Source organism: Plecotus auritus (genome assembly GCF_963455305.1).
Source record: "Plecotus auritus genome assembly, chromosome: 10".
NCBI classification, from domain to species: domain Eukaryota; kingdom Metazoa; phylum Chordata; class Mammalia; order Chiroptera; family Vespertilionidae; genus Plecotus; species Plecotus auritus.
The window spans coordinates 29,786,416-29,809,595 of NC_137785.1; the positions used below are offsets into that span (position 1 = coordinate 29,786,416).

At 42.2% G+C, this 23,180-nt stretch overlaps 1 protein-coding gene across 2 annotated transcripts in view; it reads left to right on the plus strand.

The window, feature by feature from the left end:
• The first annotated feature begins 319 nt into the window (after window positions 1-319).
• The window catches only part of GARRE1 (granule associated Rac and RHOG effector 1), a 96,563-nt gene continuing 73,702 nt past the window's right edge, over window positions 320-23,180 (plus strand). The window contains exons 1-2 of one of the 2 annotated variants that reach the window (XM_080645791.1): window positions 338-385; window positions 22,934-22,988. The gene's annotated coding sequence lies outside the window, so the exon portion shown is untranslated. Of the gene's footprint in view, window positions 386-22,933; window positions 22,989-23,180 lie in introns of both variants that reach the window. The other variant, XM_080645790.1, reaches the window with a different exon arrangement.

The window sequence follows — 23,180 nt, forward strand, 5'->3', positions numbered from 1 at the left end:
TCCAGTCCTACAGTGCCTGTCAGGGCCTGGCAGCTAGTAAGCGCTCAATACCTCAGTAATCAATTACAGTAATAAATCCTTGAGGAAGCAGCTGACCCCTCCCTCCCGGAGGCCAAGCCACAGTGCAGGACTGCGTTGGCCTTGCGGGCTCTGGCCGCCTGTCCTCATCCCTGCCCCAGCTGTCCCACATGAAGGTGCTCGGTCCCCGGAGAAAGAGGTTAGGGTCCGCCCCCGCCTTGCTCGCGCGAGGAGGGTTTATGTCGGAGGGGCTGGGTCCGCAGCCACACCGACGTCCGCCGGGCGGGGGCGGGGCCGGCCCGGATACGTCACTTCCGGTGTACACAGCCGGTCGGGGCGGTGTGCTGGGGGCCGGAGCGCGTCGCAGGTGAGGAGCGGGCGCGAGCGGGCACTGCCTGGCGCAGGCGGGAGGGGTTGGGGATGGCCGGTGGCTGGCGGGTCGCGGCCGGAGCTGGAAACTGGACGAGCTCGCAGCGCGCCGAGCCGTAGGCTCCTGCCCCTTGCCCGTCCGCTGTGGAGGACGCGCCGGGTTCTGGGGGCGCTGGCCGGGCGGACGGAAGCCTGGAGGGCCTCCTGGCTCGTGCCTGGGCCCGGGGGAGCGGCGGGGACCCCGAGGACGCGGGGCTGGAGAGGCGGGGGACAGGCGCTCCCTCGGGCCGGCGCCGAGACCGACTCCCGGAAGCCCTCGGAGCGGTCGGCGGAGGGACGGCGGCCTGTGGGAGGCCGGGGTCCGCCGGGACAGGCTGGGGACGTGGCCCTCACGCCGCCCCGCGGCTGGCCGGCCGCTGCGCGCACCTTCCTCGCGGAGCTTGTGCCGTTCACTGCCGGCGCAGTCGGGCTGGGGAGGTTCCGCGGGGACCCCTGGAGGCCCGGGACCGAGGAGGATGAAGGACCCACGCGCGTGCGGCGAGCGCAGGGTCAGGGGTGTGTCTTCCTGCTCCGCGCGGGACCAGGAAAGAAGCGTGCCTGGTTGGCATGATAAGAATTTTGTTTATAGTTCTTGCAAAATTTGCCAGATAAACACTCAGCTTGGGGAGGGGGCAATTTGAAAATAGCTCGTTCCCTCCCCACCCCTCCATTATAAAATCAATTCTCTCCTCACATTCAAGACAACACAAAAAGTATTGACAATACTTTTTAAAATGACAATCATCCACCAACCTATCACTCAGTGACAACCATTGCTAACATTTTGGTGGTATCAATAAATAGAGTCATGTATTATTTTTATGGACTTAATAGTATACCATTGCATATCATAAATTTAACCAAGCCCTACAAATGAACATTTAGATTGTTTCCAGTTCGTCACAAGATAAACAATTCTGTCAAAAGGATTTGTCTGATTGTTGTTATAGGAGAATTTTACAAATAAGGGAAAAGGTAACACATTCATTTAAAAAATACGTAGTATTTCTTTAAGTAAACAGGTTGTTTTTTTCATTGTTGACATGTTTGGAAAATTCTCCATTCCGATGTTTAAAAATTCCATGTTTACTTCTCATTTCACGGTTTTTGTTCGTTTATTTTTTAACTGTTAGCTATTTAATCTACTTAAAATTTGGTTTTGGTTTAAGATATGAAATATTTTCCAAATGGGTTAGTTGTCCTGATTCTATTGAAAAGTTATAACTGCTATTTTATCCTGTTTTAGACCTAAAGTTCTAAGTATGTTTTTGTAAGAGGATTACTTACAGATTTGATATCTAGATTTTGTATATGATGTTTTTAAATGTTATTCACAGTATTTTTTAAAATCATGTTCCTTTACAAGTCCAGGAAACATTTCATGTTTGAGATTTTTTTTTCTCTTTCCTAAAGTAAAAAGTTGAGTTTATTGCTGTTTCATTTGCTTTCTTGCTGACAAGATAACAAACCATATGAAGAGTTCAGGTTTGTTGTGGCAACTTTTCAGTCTGGCATTTGAGATTCTAATCTTCCTCTATTTTTGCACACCAATACGTAGGTTAGCAGTGGAGACCAAGATAGAAAAGTTCTCAGATTCCCTTGGCAAGCCTAGATTTTTTCAATCTAAAATTATCTCTGGATTTTTTGAAGACAGCATGTTTTAATCATCATCCTTAAAAATTTTTAAACAAGTTGCACATGATTCTGTTGAAAATTTTACTAAATGTTCATTCTGTTGAAAACCTGAAATCTAATACACCATTTTTATGTTAAATGGGTCTTCCAAATCTATAGGAAAATAATTGTATCTCAGAGTTAGAAGGCTGGGGCATCAGATGGATTGGATGTCCACTCTCTCTCATTCCTTCCTGTGACTGTCCTTGGTGGAAAATGATGATCTTCCTAGGTAGACAAAGAAAGTTGGCTTGAACAAGGAATTGCTTTATTTTGGAGTTACAGGAAAAGCAGGATGCCATTTCCTCCGGAGAGAGCCTGAATGTGTCAGGGGCTGTGCTTCATATGCCTTTATCTCTATTGTAACTGCCCTCTTGAGGGTCCCCTGATGGATAGAAGCAGTGGCTGCTGCTTACTCATTTCCCTTGACCTTGACCATAAATATTTGGCATGGTGAGCCATACTTTCTTGCTGTTGTGAGTCTCCTTTTGGTTGGCCTTCTTGACTGAGAGCTGTTGTGGTCATTTTCTTAACTTTGTGCCTGTGCTTTTTTCAATTTGCTGCTGCTTTTCTTCCCACATCTGCCTGGGAGCATTTTGTTCTTTTTCTTTTTTGTTAATCCTCACTGGATATTTTTCCATTGATTTTTAGAGAGAGTGGAAGGGACAGGGAGAGACAGAGAGAAATATCAATGAAATACATCGATTGGTTGCCTCCCACCCGAGCCCCAACCAGGGCCAGGGATCGAGCCTGCAACTGAAGTATGTGCCCTTGACCAGAATCAAACCGGAGACCCTTCAGTCCGCAGGCCGACCAGCTAGGGCCTGGGAGCATTGTCTAAGGCTTAGCTTCATGCCTCTACCCTTGTCCTTTAATACATGCTCCTTCCCACTCATTGGATATGTATGTGACTTCTAGATAGAGATGCTCTTCATCCCCTCACCCTGCCCAACTCAGATTTTGCTGCAGGTGATTTCTTTATCTCTCTAACTGACCCTGGACTGTTCCTGAGCCCATACTTTCTCCAGGTCATGGAGCCCTTCAATGCTTCCCAAGGTGGCCTGTCCTTAAATGACCTTAAGGTTCTTATTCGTTGACATAGCACATCTCTTCTTCCTTCTTGATTTGGGTTATATTTGGCATATGCTTCTATTCCTACAAATTGATTTAAACTTTGTACCTTTACTCAGGGACCTCAGACATAATCTGGTTCCACCCTGGATGAGAAAGATGAAATCCAGTGAATTTAGTCTTGAATTTAGTTAGGTTATATTTATGAAGTTTTTGCAGTATAAGCCAGTTACTAAACTGGAAGATTGGAATACAGAGCCATAAGGCTCAGCCTGGGGATAAAAACCAAATAATCCATTGCCATAATGCATTGTAAGTGCATAGAGAAGCAGGAGGCACATATAAGCTCAACCAGGTTTTAGAGAAGATATCTTGCCTGTTTCATCTGTAGGGCCTACAACACAATGTTCTGGAAAAAAATAAGTTTTTGTTAAATGAAATGAATGAATCAGTGATCATCTAGGAATGAAATCAGAATAAATGTTACACAAAACAGCTATCTATAGAAAAGATATAAGCCAAGAGACATTTTGTAAATGTAGTTTGGAGAATTTCAAGGAAAACTTTTTAAGTTCAATCAAAATGACCCAGTTATAACCCCAGGAAAGCATGATTGGAATTTGTTTGTAGCCTGAATGCTTAAACTTAATTTAGTATCCTCAGAAGAAAGACTGCATTTTTTTAGAGGAAGGGGGTTGGGATGGTGTCTATGGGAATTGGGGTAGTGGGGCCAAGTGAGGAATTAGGTGATGTATCTGTAGCACTGTCTGGAGGCCTAGAGCAGAGGAGCTGTGTGTGTAGTTCCCCACCAGGCCTCTGCACTACCAGATGGGCACATCCCTGTTGATGCCTTCAGCCAGGAAAATCCCTTGCTTTGCTTCCATGATCTTAATACCCTCTGATTAGAACATGGCTTCACATGAAGATTTCCTGCCAAGGTGAGTTGTTGAGAGTTTGCATCCAGACTGCTTGGGTCAGATCCTGGTCTTTTTTTTTTTTTTTTTTTAATATATTTTATTAATTTTTTACAGAGATGAAGGGAGAGGGATAGAGAGTTAGAAACATCGATGAGAGAGAAACATCGATCAGTTGCCTCCTGCACACCCCCTACTGGGGATGTGCCCGCAACCAAGGTACATGCCCTTGACAGGAATCGAACCTGGGACCCTTCAGTCCGCAGGCCGACGCTCTATCCACTGAGCCAAACCAGTTAGGGCCAGATCCTGGTCTTGAGATGCTGGCTGATCTCTCTGTTTCCCCATCTGTAGAATGGGGATAATAGTAACATCTTCCTCTTCACTGTCTTGGCACCTGCTAAGTGCTCAGTATTAGCTCTCATCAGTATTTATAAACTAGTAACTGATCTTCTGATTAATGCATCAGTTATCTTTGAGCTTAGATAGCCTGAATTAGTCCCCCTGAACTCTGGTGCACTGACAAAGCTGAGCACCATAAGGTGGAAGTCATGACAGATCGGCTCTTCCCGAACTGGTCATCCAGAGAATCCAGCTGCAGTTGTTAGGGAAGACTTTCCTGGAGAAGGTTGTGCTTGAGCTGAGTACTGTGGGGAAAAGTTAGTGAGTCCAGCCCCACAGTAAGGGGTAAGGCCAGCACATGTAGGCAGGGCACTGACAGGTACAAAGGTGTACATGTGAGCAAGCATGAGGTATGTGAGCTGCAGGAGATACAGGGCAAAGGGTGGGCAGATATGAATAGAGGCATAGAGGGAAATGAGATTGGAGAGGAAAGTGGGACCAGCTCTTGAAGAAATAAGCTCTAACTTATTGGGCACTATAAGTGCAGTGTTAATCTCTTAGACTTACTGTGCTAGTCAGGTTTTATGCTAAGCGTTTTGTGTGCATTACCTTGTTTAGTCCTCATAACAACCCTATGATGTACGTACTTGGTAATACTATTTTAGAAGTGACACGTTGAATGTCACCTGGTAGGTCTCTGTTGATTCAGCATGCACATTTCTGAAAGGCTAACCCTAGACATCTTTTGTACATTTAAAAGCCTTTGGTGACTCCTGAGGAAGCCCAAGCCCACCAAGATCCTCTGGCTTCATGAAACCATCTTGGGCGAAAGTGTGAAAATACGTGTATCTTAAAACAGCATGGGTGTGCCCGGCTGACATGGCTCAGTGGTTGAGCGTCAACCTATGAACCAGGAGGTCAGTCAGGGTTCGATTTCCAGTCAGGGCATGTGCCTGGGTTGTGGGCTCGATCCCCAGTATGGGGCGTACAGGAGGCAGGCGATCAATGATTCTCTCTCATCATGGATGTTTCTATTTCTCTCTCCCTCTCCCTCTTTGAAATCAATAAAAATATATATTTTAAAAAACCAGCTTGGGTGCAAATAATGAATCAAGCTCAGAGAAATATCATTCAGTGAAAAAGGCAAGACACAGAACAATATGTATATGTACCCATTTGTATAAAGAGAAAAAAGAGAGACCTGAAATAGGTTTCTAAGTACAAAAGTTTCTGGAATAATAGAAAAGAAATAGTGGTTGCCTTTGGGAGGAGGCCCCAGAAATCTAGGCTGTTAGACTGACCTAGCTTTTCTTGTGAACTGTTATATAGTGTATAGAGTTTTTTCATTCTGTGTGTGTATTGTATTTCAATTAAAAATTAATAAAAACAAAATTTTAAATGCTATGTAGATAGCAGTCATTTAGAGAGAAAATGTAACCTAGAGGTTAAGAGCAAGTACTTTATTCAGATTGCTTGGGTTTGAGTCCTGCCTCTGCCATTTTCTAGTCACTGACCTCTAAGCTATAACCTTTACCTCATTTGACCCTGTCTGAAAATGGGGAGGTAATAGTATCTACCTCCTGGGGTTATAGTGAGGCTTACATGAGTTTATTTTGTGAAGTTTTTAGAACAGTTCCTGACAGATGTGGTTTTTGTGTTGGTGGTGGTGGTGGTGGTGGTGGTGGTGGTGGTGGTGGTGGTGGTGGTATGGTCCTGTTCTGTGCACTGCAGTGAATGTGAAGATGGGTCCAGCCTCAGTCTCTGTGTGTTTACAATTCATTTGGACGGAGAAAGCATACAAAGCTAAAAGGAGCAATGGCAGTGAAGGCTGCAGGAGATTAGGAAAGGCTCCATGGGAACTGAAGAGGCCCAAGTTGGTTTCATTGAAACAGTGGTTCTTAAATAAGAGTAACTTCTAGAAAAAGTGAAAGGAGAGAAAAGGGCACAAAGGGACTTGTTCCAAAGGTGATGTGTGTTCCAGATGGACTGAGGTAGAGGAGTAAGACAGGAAAGAGCCTTTAGGGAGACTGAGATTGGAATGTGCCATGCGATTGCAGGTCATGGTTATGTGGCAGAATTTTTCCTTTACCATATGTAAAATAATGACTTACAAATGATAACATCTTGGGCTTGTGAAATGTGGCTTTGCCTTGATCTTTAAGATGGTGAGGTATTTCTGTATAATTTATTTAATGACTCCCTTAATGCAGGACATGTGGGTTACTTCCAGGTTGATGCTTATACCAGTAGACAGTGCTGCCAGTGAGCATGCTGAATTCAGACCCCCATATTCCTGAGTCAGTTTCTAGGATTCATTTCTAGATGTTATTGCCCCCCCCCCCTTTTTTTTTTTTTTTAACAATTTTGACTATGTTTTTTGTGTCTGGGCCACTGTGCTTTTTATTTATTTATTTTTTTTAATATTTTATTGATTTTTTACAGAGAGGAAGGGAGAGGGATAGAGAGTTAGAAACATCAATGAGAGAGAAACATCGATCAGCTGCCTCCTGCACACCCCCCACTGGGGATGTGCCCGCAACCAAGGTACATGCCCTTGACCGGAATCGAACCTGGGACCATTCAGTCCGCAGGCTGATGCTCTATCCACTGAGCCAAACCGGTTTCGGCAAGCCACTGTGCTTTTTAAAATTCGTAGTTGTAGCCCTAGCTGGTTTGGCTCAGTGGATAGAGCATCGGCCTGAGGCCTGAAGGGTTCCAGGTTCGATTCCAGTCAAGGACACGGGGCCATGTTGTGGGCTGGATCCCCAGTAGGGGGCATGCAGGAGACAATCAATGATTCTCTCTCATCATTGATGTTTCTATATCCCTCTCCCTTCCTCTCTGAAATAAAAAAAATTTTTAAAAAAGAACGTGGTACAGTCTTGTCCAGATTTGTCATTCATTTAAAAAAAATTTCGTAGTTGTAAAAAATCATAATGGACAAGTCTTTTAGTGTGGAATTAAAGCTAAGTATTACCTAAAAAAAAAATTAATTTTCCTGGTAAAAATGATTTGAGAATTAGGTGCTAGTGAGATGGTAATTATGATTGGGAAACTTGGGAATACTTGAGTCTTTTCCCATCCCACTCCCACGTCCCAGAGGTGGATGTGTGTGCCTGAGAACACAGGCAGAGGAAAGCTGGCTTGGCTCCCAGACTGAGTACTTGCTGCAGGCTGTGATAACCTATGTAGGGAGAGGCAAAGTGGTTCCTTTCACCACTCATAGGGACCTACCCATTCTGCCCGAGAGTCTCAAGGTGGGAGAGAGTACATACACCACATCCTTGTGCTTCAGTAATTCCTCAGCATCGTCCATGTTCTTCTAGCCTGGGGCTGAAAGAGGAGGGAGTAATAGGCAGGGAAATGGGAGGAGCAGTGACCTCTTTTTCCCTCTGGAGGACACAGGGCAACACTCTTAGTTTGTTTCCAGGACCTAAGGAGTTGGGGCCAGAGGTGCAGGAAGGTAAGTAATATGTTTTGAAGTAGTTGTAACTATGCAGTAGTTTGGGAGGGAGGGGAGTGTATTTATTTATTTATTTTACTAATGGTAGGACAGAATGAAGAATTTCAGTAGAAGGTAAAAACTAGTGCCTGGCCGAAACCGGTTTGGCTCAGTGGATGGAGCATCGGCCTGCGGACTGAAGGGTCCCGGGTTCGATTCCGGTCAAGGGCATGTACCTTGGTTGCGGGCATATCCCCAGTGGGGGGTGTGCAGGAGGCAGCTGATCGATGTTTCTCTCTCATCGATGTTTCTAGCTCTCTATCCCTCTCCCTTCCTCTCTGTAAAATATCAATAAAATATATTTAAAAAAAAAAAAAAAAAAAAAAAACTAGTGCCTGGCTTCTTTAGAGCAGTAGCTTCCATTTACTGAGTGAGATTCGGGATATGCCAAGTGCTGTCCTTTATGGATTGAATCCTCAGCACAGAACTGAAGAAATTGAGGCACAAGAGTTCAGTCATTTGCCTAAGGTTATAAAGTTGTTTTTTTCTTTTTTTAATCTTTATTGTTGAAAGTATTACATATGTCCCCTTTATTCCCCCATCGACCCCTTCTAGCCCTCCCCACCCCAGGCCCATTCTTTCCCACAAACATTCCAGCAGGTCAAATATTTAGCAATGTGAACATTAAAGAAGTCTCTCCTACCCTCCCTCTAAGGGAAGACAGCCTTAGAGACCAGTCCTGCAGTGGCTCACCAGACTGGCTTCCAGGATCTGTCACTTATGTAGGCCATGAGCCTTCACATATTTAAGCATTTACTAAGGTCCTACTATGTGCATGGCACTGCTCCAGGCACTGGGGATGCAGTGGTGAATGAGACAGACACAATTCTTGCTGTCTAGGAGTTTACTTAACAGCCTTAATGGAAGAAAAAGGAGCAGTAGCTTCCATTTACGAAAAGGCTCCTTCACTGTGACTGACTTGCTGTTCTTTTTCAGAGATGGGAAGGCTTGCTGGGTGTATAAAATTGGAGTCAGTGTTCCCAGCCTGGAGGAGGGCCATTGGTAAAAAATTTTATGGGTGCCTTACATTTTCAGAAATGGTCCTGGATCTGAAGCACATTTATCTAAAATTTATATAATCCTCTCCATAGTAAGAATTTCCAAATTACAGTTTGATTTACCCATTTGTATATATGCTTCTTGATAAATACTTGTTTTTCCCATTTGAGGCTAATTTTGGGTAGGTTCGTTCCACAGTGCAGGTTGTTAAGAGTGAGTAGCACTATAGAATTTTAAGTTTTCTTTAAAAACTTTCTAAAGGATACATTAGTTTTCACTAATTAGTTCAGCTTTTTCAAATTTGGAAATTTTGTATAACTGGGCTAAAACTAGGCTTAAACAGAGCTGAGTGGGATCGAGGCTTTTTCATACTGTAATAGAAATAAATTCCAGGTTTCTAATAGATGTATATTTTTTGGAAAATTTTTTTTAACAAATTTGGCTTGAAAAATTGCATCAGTGCTGTCCTGACCGGTGTGGCCCAGTTGGTTGAGCATCATCCCACGCATCGAGGCTACAGGTTCCCTTCCTGGGTTGTGGGCTTGATTCCCCAGTATGAGGCCTGCTGGAAGCAGCCCATCAGTGTTTCACTCTCACATCGATGGTTCTCTCTAAAATATATTTGTTAAAAATTACATCAGTGCTTTGTGGTTTTAAAAAATTATTTACTTTAAAGTAGTTATTCTTCTTGATTTACAGTTGAATTTCCATCAAGCAGCACAGTTTTTGTTTGGGAATGTTTTCATAATGCTTGGGAGCATTTGATATGAAGTCTTTTAATGGTCCAAAGCCATTTTAGTTTATAGATAAAAACTTCATTTTACATAGGCCACTTTGTTCACCCCTTGGTGGTGTGTGGTAGTTGTTTATATAAAGGTATTTTCTTTCTTAAAATATATTTTCTATTGATTTCAGAGAGGCAGGGAGAGGGAGAGATAGAAACATCAATGATGAGAGAGAATCATTGATCGGCTGCGTCCCGCATGCCCCACACTGGGGATGGAGCTCACAACCCTGGAGCTGGAACGACGACCTCCTTGTTCATAGATCCACACTCAGCCACTGAGCCAGCACAGGTGGGCAATAAGTATTTTCTTGGCAAGGCTTTGTCCCTCCCAACCCAGTCCCCCTTTTCCCCTTCTTTTGAAGATTTCTGTTTAACAAAGATTTTTTGAACTCAGAGTGTTTCTCTAATAAAATTCTTTCCAAAGTTCTAATACTTGTTTTGTTTGAATGGCAACAGCCTTTGAGAGTTAGTCTTTTGACTTCATTAGAAGACTAAAACACGAGTCTTAGAATATAGTAAGTTAATTTATTACTAGAAAATCAGATTGCTAGGTCTGTCCTCAGCAGGACCAAGTAATAATGGATTTTTCAAAAATTAAATGTTCGCCTGGCCTGCATGGCTCAGTGGTTGAGCATCAACCTTACGAATCAGGAGGTCAGGGTTCGATTCTCCGTCTGGGCACATGCCTAGGTTGATGTTTCTGTTTCTCCCTCTCCCTCTCTGAAATCAATAAAAATATATTTTTTTAAAAAACAATGTTCACTATTTTTCTTTGTATGACATTGAAGATATGGTGATTACCTTTCATTTCATTTACTTTTCTACTTATTTATGTAATGACTGTTTTAAAAATTAAACTAGCCTTTGATCTTCCTCTTTTTCCACCCTCCCATCCCCACCCCCACCAAATACCCTCAGTTTAAACAAAATTAAACTGTCCTTCATTTATATGACTGTTTTAACACATTTGGCCTGTGGTTTTTTTTAATCTGTATTATTTTGAAACTAAATTTCAACTCTGTTGACTTGTGGTTAGAATTTTTTTCTTCTCAGGAATTATCAGTTGTTTGTAGATTACCAAATACAAAAGCTCTTGAGATCCACTAATGATAACTTGCTTTGTTTTGTAGAGGAATGTCATATTTTGTGGTGACAAATTGTTATAGAGCATGTGTCAACACAAAAGGCAGTCAGGTGTCACCATGTGGAGGGAGACCAGAAACTCATTGACAGCAGGCACTGTTCGCCTCTGCTGGGTGGCTAACGCACTTAGGCCCACCTCACAGGGTTCACCGAGTTGGTTGGGGACAGGTGTAGAAGCACCTTTATTTTAACTATCCTCTGATTAGAATTGTTTAGAATTCTATGATTAGAATTTTTATTTAGTAGTGTTTTTTTCTATATACTTGAGTTTTGATAGCTCAGTTTAGGGCATTGAACTTTTGATCGTGTCAACTGATCAGTTAATAACTTTATTTTGTTTTAACAGCAGTTTTAGTAGCTACTTCTTGACTAAAAGGAAATAAATAGTTTAATCTTAGCCTCCTTAAAACTTACTCATTGACATTTTTTACTGATAGGACTTAAATGTTTCAAAAGTTTACACATGATTCTTTAAATTAACATGCTTTTAATTAATTTAATTCCTTGGAAACTGTTTCTGTATAATAGGCTATTGTCCAGTTTTGCACATACTTTTCTTTGGGGACAGTCTGGGCCTGGTGGACCCAGAAGTGTCACTTCCTTTCCTCTGGCCTTGGCTCTCCATGCCTGCCTTCCGTTTTGATGTTTTAATGATACACTCCCTGTTCAGTGATTTGTGTTCAGGAAGCTGGACAGTGATTACTTTTGTTTCTGCTTTGTGAACTTCCTCCCCCACTTCCTATTTTTATGGAGCAACTACAGGAAATGAGGCAGCTCTTGGCTGCTGCTGCTAAGCACTGATTTTAGATGGGCAAAGACAAGGCCTTAGGGCCTGAGCCATTTAAAGCATTTTCCATCTTTGTCTTTTCACTATCTCCTTCCTGTAGGAATCATAGGAACACCATTAGGTTGATATGACGATATATCCTCCTCAGCTTTGGGGGCGGGGAAGAGGTAATGCTCAGCTGGAGGGCAGAGCTTTTGTGAAATAGGTGAGGGGTTTTTCAGTGGTAACGGTAGGGATGGGAATAGTGACCCTGTGGACCAGCTGCTGTCATGTGTGAACAGTGGCAGGAGCAAAGGGTGGATTGAAGGGCCCTGTTACGACTAAGGATGGAAAGGTGCATTCTGGTTATTTTGGAGGCCTTGACTGGCAGGCTCAGAGTGAAACTAAGGAGCCCCTATCTGCTCTCTCAGATCTCTGACTGGGTCTCAGCCTCTGTGGCGCTCTCCTTCTAAACTCATGGCATTTGTTTTCTAAACTACTTATTTAGCTTTTACCGACCTCTTTTCCAGTGATACTGTCTTACGGACCTGTTGTAGCTTAATTTTGGGAAAGTTTGTATCATCTTCCCAGAAAGAAGTAACTTTTTATACATTAGGTAACTCGATTATAGAAGGAGCTCAAAGCGTTTGTTTAACAGTTGCTCATTAGCAGCATTGTTGGCCTTTTGAGTGGATAATTCTTTGTTTTTCCATGGACAGGGTGCTGTACTGTGCATTGTAGGATATTTGGCAGCATTTCTGGCCTTACCCACTTTCACTCCCCCAGTTTTAACAACCAAAAAATATTTTCAGCCCTAGTTGGGTGGCTCAGTTGGTTGTAGTATTGTCCCCTACACCAAAAGGTTGTGAGTTAGATTCCTGGTCAGGGCACATACCTAGGTTACAGATTCAATCCCCAGTGGGGGTGCGTGTGGGAGACAACTGATTGATGTTTCTCTTTCACACTGATGCGCCTCTTCCCCTCCCCTTCTTTTCTCTCCAAAATCAATAAACATATCCTTGGGTGAGGATTAAAAAAGAAGTTTCCAGACATTGCTGAATGTCTCCTGGGCATGCAAGTGCGTGTGTAATCATCTCCACTATTGAGAATTGCTGTGCTAATGGAATGAATGCTGACTTACTGCTTGTGTGAAATGGAATAAAATAGAATGTTTGGTTCCTTGGGATTGGAGCCATTTGTTAGTTTCTAATTCCAGTATCTGACATTCTCATACATTTTTAGTTTGCTACTGAGATTTTGTTCTTGTCTATTAGCCAGCTTTGAGATATACCTTCTGTGTGCTTTCATTTAAAGAGCTGGGGTCTGAGTATCTGGCAGCTTGGCTTCTGGTCCTCATAAAAGGCATTCTCAGCCTCAAATGCTTCTTCTGGAAGGCTAGTTAGTTCCTTGGAAGCTGAACAGTGTGGTGTAAAAGAGGATGAGAAGCATTTAGGATGTAACATAACAGTAGCTAACATTTATGGAGTAGTTGCTGTAGAACAGGTAAACAGGATCCAACTGTGAACTGTGGTGAACAAGATTGGCAGGATTTAATTTAAGGGATAGAAAGGTAAGGAAACAAGACAGGGATAACACCTTAGGTTTAGGCTCAAGATTGGCAGTAAATACAGCAGAAGGAGCAGGGGATGGAAGGATGACTAGGTAAATTTGAACACGTGAGTAGATGTTTTGTGAGTCTAGTCTTGGGGGGAGGAGAGGTCTTGACTGGAGAGTTGAATTTGGGTATCATCAGCAATGCGAAGGGTATGATCTTCTAAAGAGAGGTCACTTTTCCTTGCTCCAGCTCAACGTTATGTCAATTCCAAGAAGCCTACAGCTTTCTTTAAATCATCTAAGAGTGAGAAACAGAATTTCTTTGGCTAGATGTTTGACTGACAGAGGTGGAATAGTACAGTGATAGAGCGCTCAGTCTCTAGTGGCAGACAACCAGGCCCCAAATCCAGCTCTGTTGGTGACTACTACCTTATCCAAGTGGCAAGAACTTGAAGAGTTCACTTAACTTCTTTAGATGCCTCGCCTACCTCACAGGGTCATTCTGAGCATTAAATTAGGTAGCAAGTGTAAAGTACATAGCACAATGCCTGGCATTTAGTACCCATTTAATGTCAGCTGTTTTTCTTTTACAGTTCTAATTGAGCCTTAAAAATGAGACTATGTATCTAAAGCTCCATTGTAGACATTTAATGAATGGTTCATTTTGCTGAGGAGTACTTTGTGTGAACATGATATGTCATCAGTAACTTTTCTTTTTTCTTTTAATAAAGCAGAACCTTATTATCAGCATTTAACTGCTGCCTTTGTGAATGGCAAGGCTGACTGTGAATGCTGTATAGACTTAGCCATTAAATAATACTAAGAAGGAACTAATCATTCAACAAATACCTGTTGAATGTTTAGAGTGTGCTTAGCACTCTCAAATATCTTGAATGACAGGAAGCACAAAGGAAACTGGCAGTTGTGATATGGAATGGTACAGCAAAGATAATACTAAGACGGGCTTCAAAATGGGTGTTATGATAGCACACAGATTTGCTCCTAACTCAGTCTTTGTCAGGGTGGCTTCCCAGAGGAGGTGATGTCTAACTTAGATATCCAGGAGGAGTGAGAGTGAGCCAGGAGAGCTTTCCAAGCAGAGGGAACTAAATGTGTAGATGGCGAGAGGGAAGATGGCACAGCAAGAACGGGGCAGTGTTGGGCAGAGATTGGGAGTGGTGGTGTAAGAGAGTTGCCAAGTGTAGTGGAGAGCTATATGGATTTTACACAGGAGGGTGGCATGATTAAATTGACTCTAGAACAGCCACACAGCAACCAGAGGGGAGCAGTCCAGGCATTTGGGAAATCACTCGGGAGACTCTCTGTAATTCAGGCAAGAGGTGAAGATGGTCTGAACTTTGGATTGGCAGTGAAGGTAGAAGGGAAAAGACCTGACAGATATTAAGAAGACAGGAAGGATATGACTAAAGGATTAACTGGATGTAAAGGTGAACGAGGAGTAGAGGATAACTTCCAGGTTTCTGGCTTGTTCAGGTAGGTAAGTGGTGCTGCCACTGAAAGACTGGGGAGAGTTCGTTTAGACGTTTGACATGGAGGCCTGTTTAGTAGGGATCTGGATATTTGGGATCTGGAGCACAGGAGAAAGATCTGGCTTAGAGAGATGGGTTAGGGAACCCTGCCCAGGGAGAATATGTTGAAACAGACTGGGCACAGTTTAGAGCTCTGAGTAACCCAGCACTTCAGGTCTGTCAGAGGGGGTGTGTGGCTCAGAAGCAACTACGAATGGCCAAAGGGGCAGGAGGAGTGCTAGGAGAACTACCATCTTTTCATATCATTCTTTTAATGTGGCAACATAGAAGAGCAGCAAAAAAAAAAAAAAAAAAAAAAAAAAAAAAAAGAGTCCTGAGAGAGAGAGAGAGAGAACTGAATCTTTCAGGCATTTTTTCTTGCCTGGGTAGGTATTTTTAATTTATGAATGTTGAAACTAAAAGTCTTCAAAGCATTTTTCTGGAGTGCATTTCTAAATATGGCCTGTGTCCTTCTGAACTGCCAAAAAAACATAGAAATGGTTGGGCTTTGAACTTCATAGACAATAACTTCACTAATCTCCCTAAAGCATTTCCTGTAGTGTCTCCACATTAGCAAGGGTAGATATTTAAATTTACATTGTTGTGAACTAGAGAGGAAAAATTTTTGTATCTTTTTCTATGAAGAGGAAATTGTTTATGGAGTCTTTCACGTTTTTTTTCTTTTTTTTTAAATAAACAATAGCTTTATTGAAATTAACTCACATGCCATACAATATCTATTTAAAATGTATAATTCAGTGATTTTTAGTATATTCACAGTTATATAACTATCATTACAGTTAATATCAGAACATTTCATTACTCTAAAAAAACAAACAACGACCATATTCATTAGCAGTCATTCCTCATTCTTCCCATCAACCCTACACAATCATTAATCTACTTTCTGCTTCAGTGGATTTGCCTATGCTGGACATTTCATATTAATGGAATCATTCAATATGTGGCCTTTTGTGTCTGGCTTCCTTCACTTAGCATGATGTTTTCTTTTTTTAAAATATATATTTTTATTGATTTCGGAGAGGAAGGGAGAGGGAAAGAGAGATAGAACATCAGTGATGAGAATCATTGATCGGCTACTCCTGCACGCCCCCTACTGGGGATCGAGCATGCAACCCTGGCATGTACCCTTGACTCGAATCGAAGGCGGGACCCTTCAGTCTGTAGGCTGACGCTCTGTCCACTGAGCCAAAACAGCTAGGGTAGCATGATGTTTTCAAAGCTCAATTTATGTCAGCAGTCACCAATCTTTCAGACCTCATGGACCACCAGTGGTCCACGGAGCACTGGTTGGCGACTGCTGATTTATGTCATAGCATGTATCAGTACTTACTTCCTTTTTATGCCTGAGTAGTAGTATCCCATTTTATGCCTAGATTACATTTTGTTGATCCATTATCTGTTGATAGACATTTGGTTGTTTCCTCTTTTTTTACTGTTTTGAATAATGTTGCTCTGAACTTTCATATACAGGTTTTGGTAAACACATTTTTCATTGTTCTTGGGTATATACATAGTTGTGGAATTACTTGGTTATATGGTAATTCAATGTTTAACCTTTTTGTTTTGTTTTGTTAATCCTCTCCCAAGGATTATTTTTTTCCTTTGATTATTAGAGAGAGTGGAAGGGAGGGGGGAGAGAGAGGGAGAAACATCGATGGGAGAGAGACATCAATTGACTGCCTCCCCCATACCAGGGCCGAGATCAAAGCTGCAACCCAGTTATGTGCCCTTGACCGAGAATCAAACCCAAGACCCTTTGATGCTCGGGCTAATGCTCTAACCATTGAGAACTCTGATCAGGGCTATGTTTAGCCTTTTAAGCTGCTGCCAGACTGTTTTCCAAAGTATCTGCACCATTTTATATCCCCACAGGCTTCCAATTTCTCCACATCCTTGCCGATACTTGTTATTGTCTGTCTTTTTTATTATAGCCATCCTTGAGGTTGTGAAGTGGGATCTTGTGGTTTTGATTTGCATTTCCCTGATTACTAATGATTTTGAGCATCTTTACATGTGCTTTTTAGCCATTTTGTATATCTGCTACAGAGAGTTCGTCTAAATTTAGTTGCAAAACCTGAGACTGTAAAAGAACAGATGAACATACTTGACTAGAGAAATAAAGAAATTGTGTGTGTGTGGTGAAAGATGCTGTAAACATAAAAGATAAAAGGACGGGCCCCCACAGAAATAGCCAGCACTCTCCACCCATATCAAGCCTGAGTGTGTTTGATGACCCTGTTACCTAGCCTTGACTTGGAAGTAGAGACGGTGATCTCTGCTTTCCTTCCCAAAGCAGCCACCCTAAGGCACAGATACTGCAACCATTGCCAGGTTTTTGCAAACCAAAGGCCTGACAGGTAGAGATAGCTTGCCACATGGGTGGATAGGCTCATCCATACTGAAGCATGCATTAGGATTTCCTTCCTTTTTAGGCTAATAGGCCATCGTATGGTTATGCCACATTTTGTTTATCCATTCATTGTCGATGTCCATCTGGCTTGTTTCCACCTTTTTGCTACTTCTACAGTGATAATTGGTGTACAAATAACTGTTCAAGTTCCTGCTTTCAGTTCTTTTGTGTATATTCTCAGGATTGGAATTGCTGGATTATGTGATAATTATATGTTTAATTTTTTGAGAAACTGCCACACTGTTTGCCACAGTGGCTGTACAATTTTACATTCCCACCAGCAATGCACAGGATTCCAGTTCCTTCACATCCTTGCTAACATGTTATTTTCTGCTTGTTTTCCCCCCTTTTTATAATAGCTATCTTTATGGATATGAAGTGATATCTCATTGAGGCTTTGCATGGCATTTTCCTTAATGATTAGTGATGTTAAGTATCTTTTCCTGTGCTTATTGGCTATTTGTCTATTTCTTTGGACACATTTCTATTCAAGTTCTTTTTTATTTTATTTTATTTTTTTAAAGACAGGATCTGACACGACCAGATTAGGGTGAGGGGAGTGAGGTAAGTCATCCCAGTGCAGGGTTGGATCCTGTCTCTGTTTTATTTTGTGTTTGTTTTTTTTAAAATATATTTTATTGATATTTTGCAGAGAGGAAGGGAGAGGGATAGAGAGTTAGAAACATCGATGAGAGAGAAACATCGATCAGTTGCCTCCTGCACACCTCCTACTGGGGATGTGCCCGCAACCAAGGTACGTGCCCTTGACCGGAATCGAACCTGGGAGCTTTCATTCCGCAGGCTGACGCTCTATCCCAGCCGTGGGCAAACTACGGCCTGCGGGCCGGATCCGGCCCGTTCAGCTGTTCTATCGGGCCTGCGGAGCCGAAAGACCGTACCCTTTTATGTAATGATGTTTACTTTGAATTTATATTAGTTCACACAAACACTCCATCCATGCTTTTGTTCCGGCCCTCCGGTCCAGTTTAAGAACCCATTGTGGCCCTCGAGTCAAAAAGTTTGCCCACCCCTGCTCTATCTACTGAGCCAAACCGGTTTCAGCTTAAGTTCTTTTTTAAAAAATATATTTTATTGATTTTTTACAGAGAGGAAGGAAGAGGGAGAGAGAGCCAGAAATCGATGAGAGAGAAACATCGATCAGCCGCCTCCTACACATCCACCACCGGGGATGTACCCGCAACCAAGGCACATGCCCTTGACCGGAATCAAACCCAGGACCCCTCAGTCCGCAGGCCAATGCTCCATCCACTAAGCCAAACCAGTCAGGGCTCTCTTCAAGTTCTTTACCCATTTTACAATTGGACTGTTTGTTTTTTTTGACTCAGTAGCCTTTGTTTTGTGTTTTTTTTTTATCATGAGTTGTAGAACTTCTTTATATATTCTGAATATTGATTCCTTTTTAGATATATGATTTATAAATATTTTATCCCATTCTGTGGGCTGCCTTTTCAGTCAATTGATAGTGTCCTTTGATATACAAAAGTTTTAATTTTGATGAAGTCTAATTAGCCTATTGTTTCCTGTGCTTTTGGTGTCATATTCAAGAAATCATTGCCAAGTTTAAATTCATTAATTTTTTTTTAAATGTATTTTTTTTAAAAAATATATATTTTATTATTGATTTTTTACAGAGAGGAAGGAAGAAGGATAGATAGTCAGAAACATCGATGAGAGAGAAACATCGATCAGCTGCCTCTTGCACACCTCCTACTGGGGATGTGCCTGCAACCAAGTTACATGCCCTTGACCGGAATCGAACCCGGGACCTTTCAGTCCGCAGGCCGATGCTCTATCCACTGAGCCAAACCGGTTTTGGCTAATTTTTTTTTTTAATTTATTTTTTAAAATATATTTTATTGATTTTTTACAGAGAGGAAGGGAGAGGGATAGAGAGTTAGAAACATTGATGAGAGAGAAACATCGATCAGCTGCCTCCTGCACATCTTTTACTGGGGATGTGCCCCAAACCAAGGTACATGCCCTTGACTGGAATCGAACCTGGGACCTTTCAGTCCACAGGCTGATGCTCTATCCCAGCCGTGGGCAAACTACGGCCCGCGGGCCGGATCCGGCTGTTCTGTCCGGTTCTCTTGCTCTCCCCTCCGCTCCTTTACTTTGAATTTATATTAGTTCACACAAACACTCCATCCATGCTTTTGTTCCGGCCCTCCGATCCAGTTTAAGAACCCATTGTGGCCCTTGAGTCAAAAAGTTTGCCCACCCCTGCTCTATCCACTGAGCCAAACCGGTTAGGGCAAAATTCATTAATTTTTATATATTTTCTGAATTTTTCTCCTGAAAAGTTATTCTTTTTGATGCTTAAATTGTCTCATTATTGGCCATTTATAGAGCTTTTTCTTCAGGTTGACTCTAGGTCCTTTTGACACAAACGAGATAGTATTAGATGGATTCCCTGGATCTGGCCAGATAAGAATTCTAGGGCTTTTTGTTTTTAGCCTGAGATCTAGAATCAGCCATTTCTGTACTGTAAGGAACTCTGATTCTTTTTGGTGGGAAATTGTATTAGGGGCATTTGTTGCAATTGGGATGTGAATTCTAGGTCTTTTCTGTAAAGTATGTATTTTTTTGGAAAGAAAAAAAAATCATGATTTCAGACTGATATTTCAAATTCAGATAAAGAATTAAAGAATTTTTATTTTATTTCATATCTGTCTCTTCTTTGTTGACAATAACATCAGAGAGGTACAGTCAAAACACTGTTTACTTGACACAAATCTTCTTTTTTTTTTTTTTTTTTAAATATATTTTATTGATTTTTTACAGAGAGGAAGGAAGAGGGATAGAGAGCTAGAAACATCGATGAGAGAGAAACATCGATCAGCTGCCTCTTGCACACCTCCCACTGGGGATGTGCCCGCAACCAAGTTACGTGCCCTTGACCGGAATCGAACCTGGGACCCCTCAGTCCGCAGGCCGACACTCTATCCACTGAGCCAAACCGGTTTTGGTGACACAAATCTTCTTGATAAATAGGTTGGGTTCATTTGTCTGTTTTTTTTCTTTTTAGGGATTTTTTTTTTAATATATTTTTATTGATTTTTTACAGAGAGGAAGGGGGAGGGATAGAGAGTTAGAAACATAGATGAGAGAGAAAATCGATCAGCTGCCTCCTGCACACCCCCTACTGGGGATGTGCCCGCAACCAAGGCACATGCCCTTGACCGGAATCGCACCTGGGACCCTTCAGTCCCCAGGCTGACGCTCTATCCAGTGAGCCAAACAGGCTAGGGCTTTAGGGATTTTTTAAAATTTACTTTTTAAAAGTTATATTCAGTATTTACATGGTTCTAAAGATCCTATATAATAAAAGCCTAGTATGCTAAGTGTCCGGTCGGCCATTCAACCAATCAAAGCATAATATGCTAATTATATGCTAAGGCCGCTCAACTGCTCACTATGATGTGCACTGACCATCAGGGGGCAGACGTTCTGACCAGTAGGTTAGCTTGCTGCTGGGGTCCAGCCTATCGGGACTGAGCGAGACAGGCCAGACATGCCCTGGAGCCCTCCCGTGGCCCCTCCCTGGTTGGCCAACCTTCCGAGTCCCTCCCTGGCCCCAATCCTGCACCGGTGGAGTCCCTAGGCCTGGCCTGTGCCCTCTCACAATCCGGGACCCCTCGGGGGATGTCGGAGAGCCAGTTTCAGCCCAATCCCGCAGGCCAGATTGACGGATCCCACTGGTGCACAAATTTGTGCACCGGACCTCTAATAAAGCTATAAAGCCAGGTAGATTGAGAGAAGTATGGCTTCCTTCCCTGCTTTTGTTCCTTTCTATACCTCATAGGAAAACATTTTTATTGGTTTTGGTTTATTTTTCCGTTGCTTCATTTTAAAAAATATAGACAAGTGTGTGTGTGTTTGTGTGTGTGTATCTCCTATACCAGGGGTGGGCAAACTTTTTGACTCGAGGGCCACAATGGCTTCTTAAACTGGACCGGAGGGCCGGAACAAAAGCATGGATGGAGTGTTTGTGTGAACTAATATAAATTCAAAGTAAAGGAGCGGAGGGGAGAGCAAGAGAACCGGATAGAACAGCCGGATCCGGCCCGCGGGCTGTAGTTTGCCCAAGGCTGTCCTATACCCTACTCCACTCCCATTTTATTTCTTTCCTTGTTTTTCATCTTGGCAGTCATATTTCTTATTTCCAATAATTCTTTCCTGATTTCTGCTTCCTTTGTGATTTTTCTTCTCAAACCTCTTTGTAGATGTCAGTTAGAATTTCTTTTCAGATTTTTTTCTAGGACTAAAATAGTTTTTTTCTGGGGTCTGATATGATTTTTTTTTTAATCCTCACCCGAGGATATGGTTATTGACTTTAGAAAGAGTGGAAAAGGCCCAGCCAGCATGGCTCAGTGGTTGAGCATCAACCTAAGAACCAGGAGGGTCAGGGTTCAATTTCCAGTTAGGGCACATACCTGGGTTACAGACTCGATCCCTGTGCAGGAAGCAGCCAATCAATGCCTCTCTCTCATCATTGATGTTTCTGTCTCTCTCTCCCTCTCCCTTCCTCTCTGAAATCAATTAAAAAAAATTTAAAAGCGTGGAAAAAAGAGAGAGAGAGAGAAACATCTGTCATATGCGCCCCAACCAGGTGTGTGCCCTAACCGGGAATTGAGCCCGCCACTTTTTGGTGTACAGGAAGACACTCCAACCAACTATGCCACCCAGCCAGAGCTTTTTTAATTTTAAAAATAATGTGTTTTTTTAAATTATATACTTTACATTGAGCACTTCAGAAAATATAATTAAAATGATTTCAAAATGCAATCCCTGGATCCAATAAATATTCTCTATAATTACCTTCAATCGATATGTAGACACTAAGCTAACAAAGTTATGACCTGCTTTTCATCTTAGTTGTCTTTTGGTCCTTTTGGTTTTCTTTCACTATCTGGTGATCCTTGTCAATGAAGAAATGAGCTGATAATGTAGGAATTGGCAAGAGGTTCCTGTTCTTCCAAGATGAGTTGACTGATTCATTGATCAGAGTGAGAAGTATGGAGGAGATCAGATAGATGAACCTATTTCCCACTCTTGATTTCTGTACCTGCTCACTCAAAATGGGGTAGTTACCCAGCTTTGCCAGGAAAAGAGGCTCTGCTTTTCTGCCCACATTTGACTGCATGTTCTGGGAAGTGTCCAGCTCTGCTCTGGTCTGTCTTGTCATATGATTAACTTACCAGTATTTCTCTCCATCTTCTAGAAAGTGGCCAGCATTAAAATAGACTATACCCTCAGCCCTTTTTATTACTATTATGCTGTGATTCCCTTTTTCAAACGTCTTTATTATTATCTCATTGGGATTTGGGGAGGGTGGGTAGGTAAGTGCATGAGACTATTAATTTAACTGGTCATCTTAAAATGAGGCTACTTTGTGCCATACCATTGCTGTCAACAGGACTGCTTTTCGCTCCATTTTGTCTGTTGGCTCAATAACTGGAATGGATTTAAAATTTGTTGTCTGTGTTGACAGATTATAGCTATCACTTCACTAAAGCTTGATGCTGCCTGCCCTAGGATACATACATAGACTCAGTTCAGGGATTGGGTGGCTTTACAAGACCTTTCTTATTTGTTAGAAACTTTTTTCTAGAAAAGCAGAGGTAGCAAGGCCTTATTGTGTGGGAATGATAATAATGAGGTCAAATATATAGTGCTTCCTATGTGCTAGACATGATTCTAAGTGCTTTCTTTATATGTATAAATTTAACTCAATAACAGTAGTTACTGTTATTATATCTATTTTGCAGACGATGAAACTGAGGCACAGAGAGGTTAAAGAACTTGCCCAAGGTCACATAGCTGGTAAGTGGCAGAGCCAGGATCTCACCCAAGGCCACCTTATCCACTGTACTCTCTAAAGGGAAGTCCTTCCGATTTTCTTAGGATGACCACTTTTTATATCTTATCAGTTATGGATATAAGAAAACCCTCTTTACTTAAACTTCATGTAGCATGTTCTTCGTTGTTTGAAATAGAAATTGCTGATCACTTTGA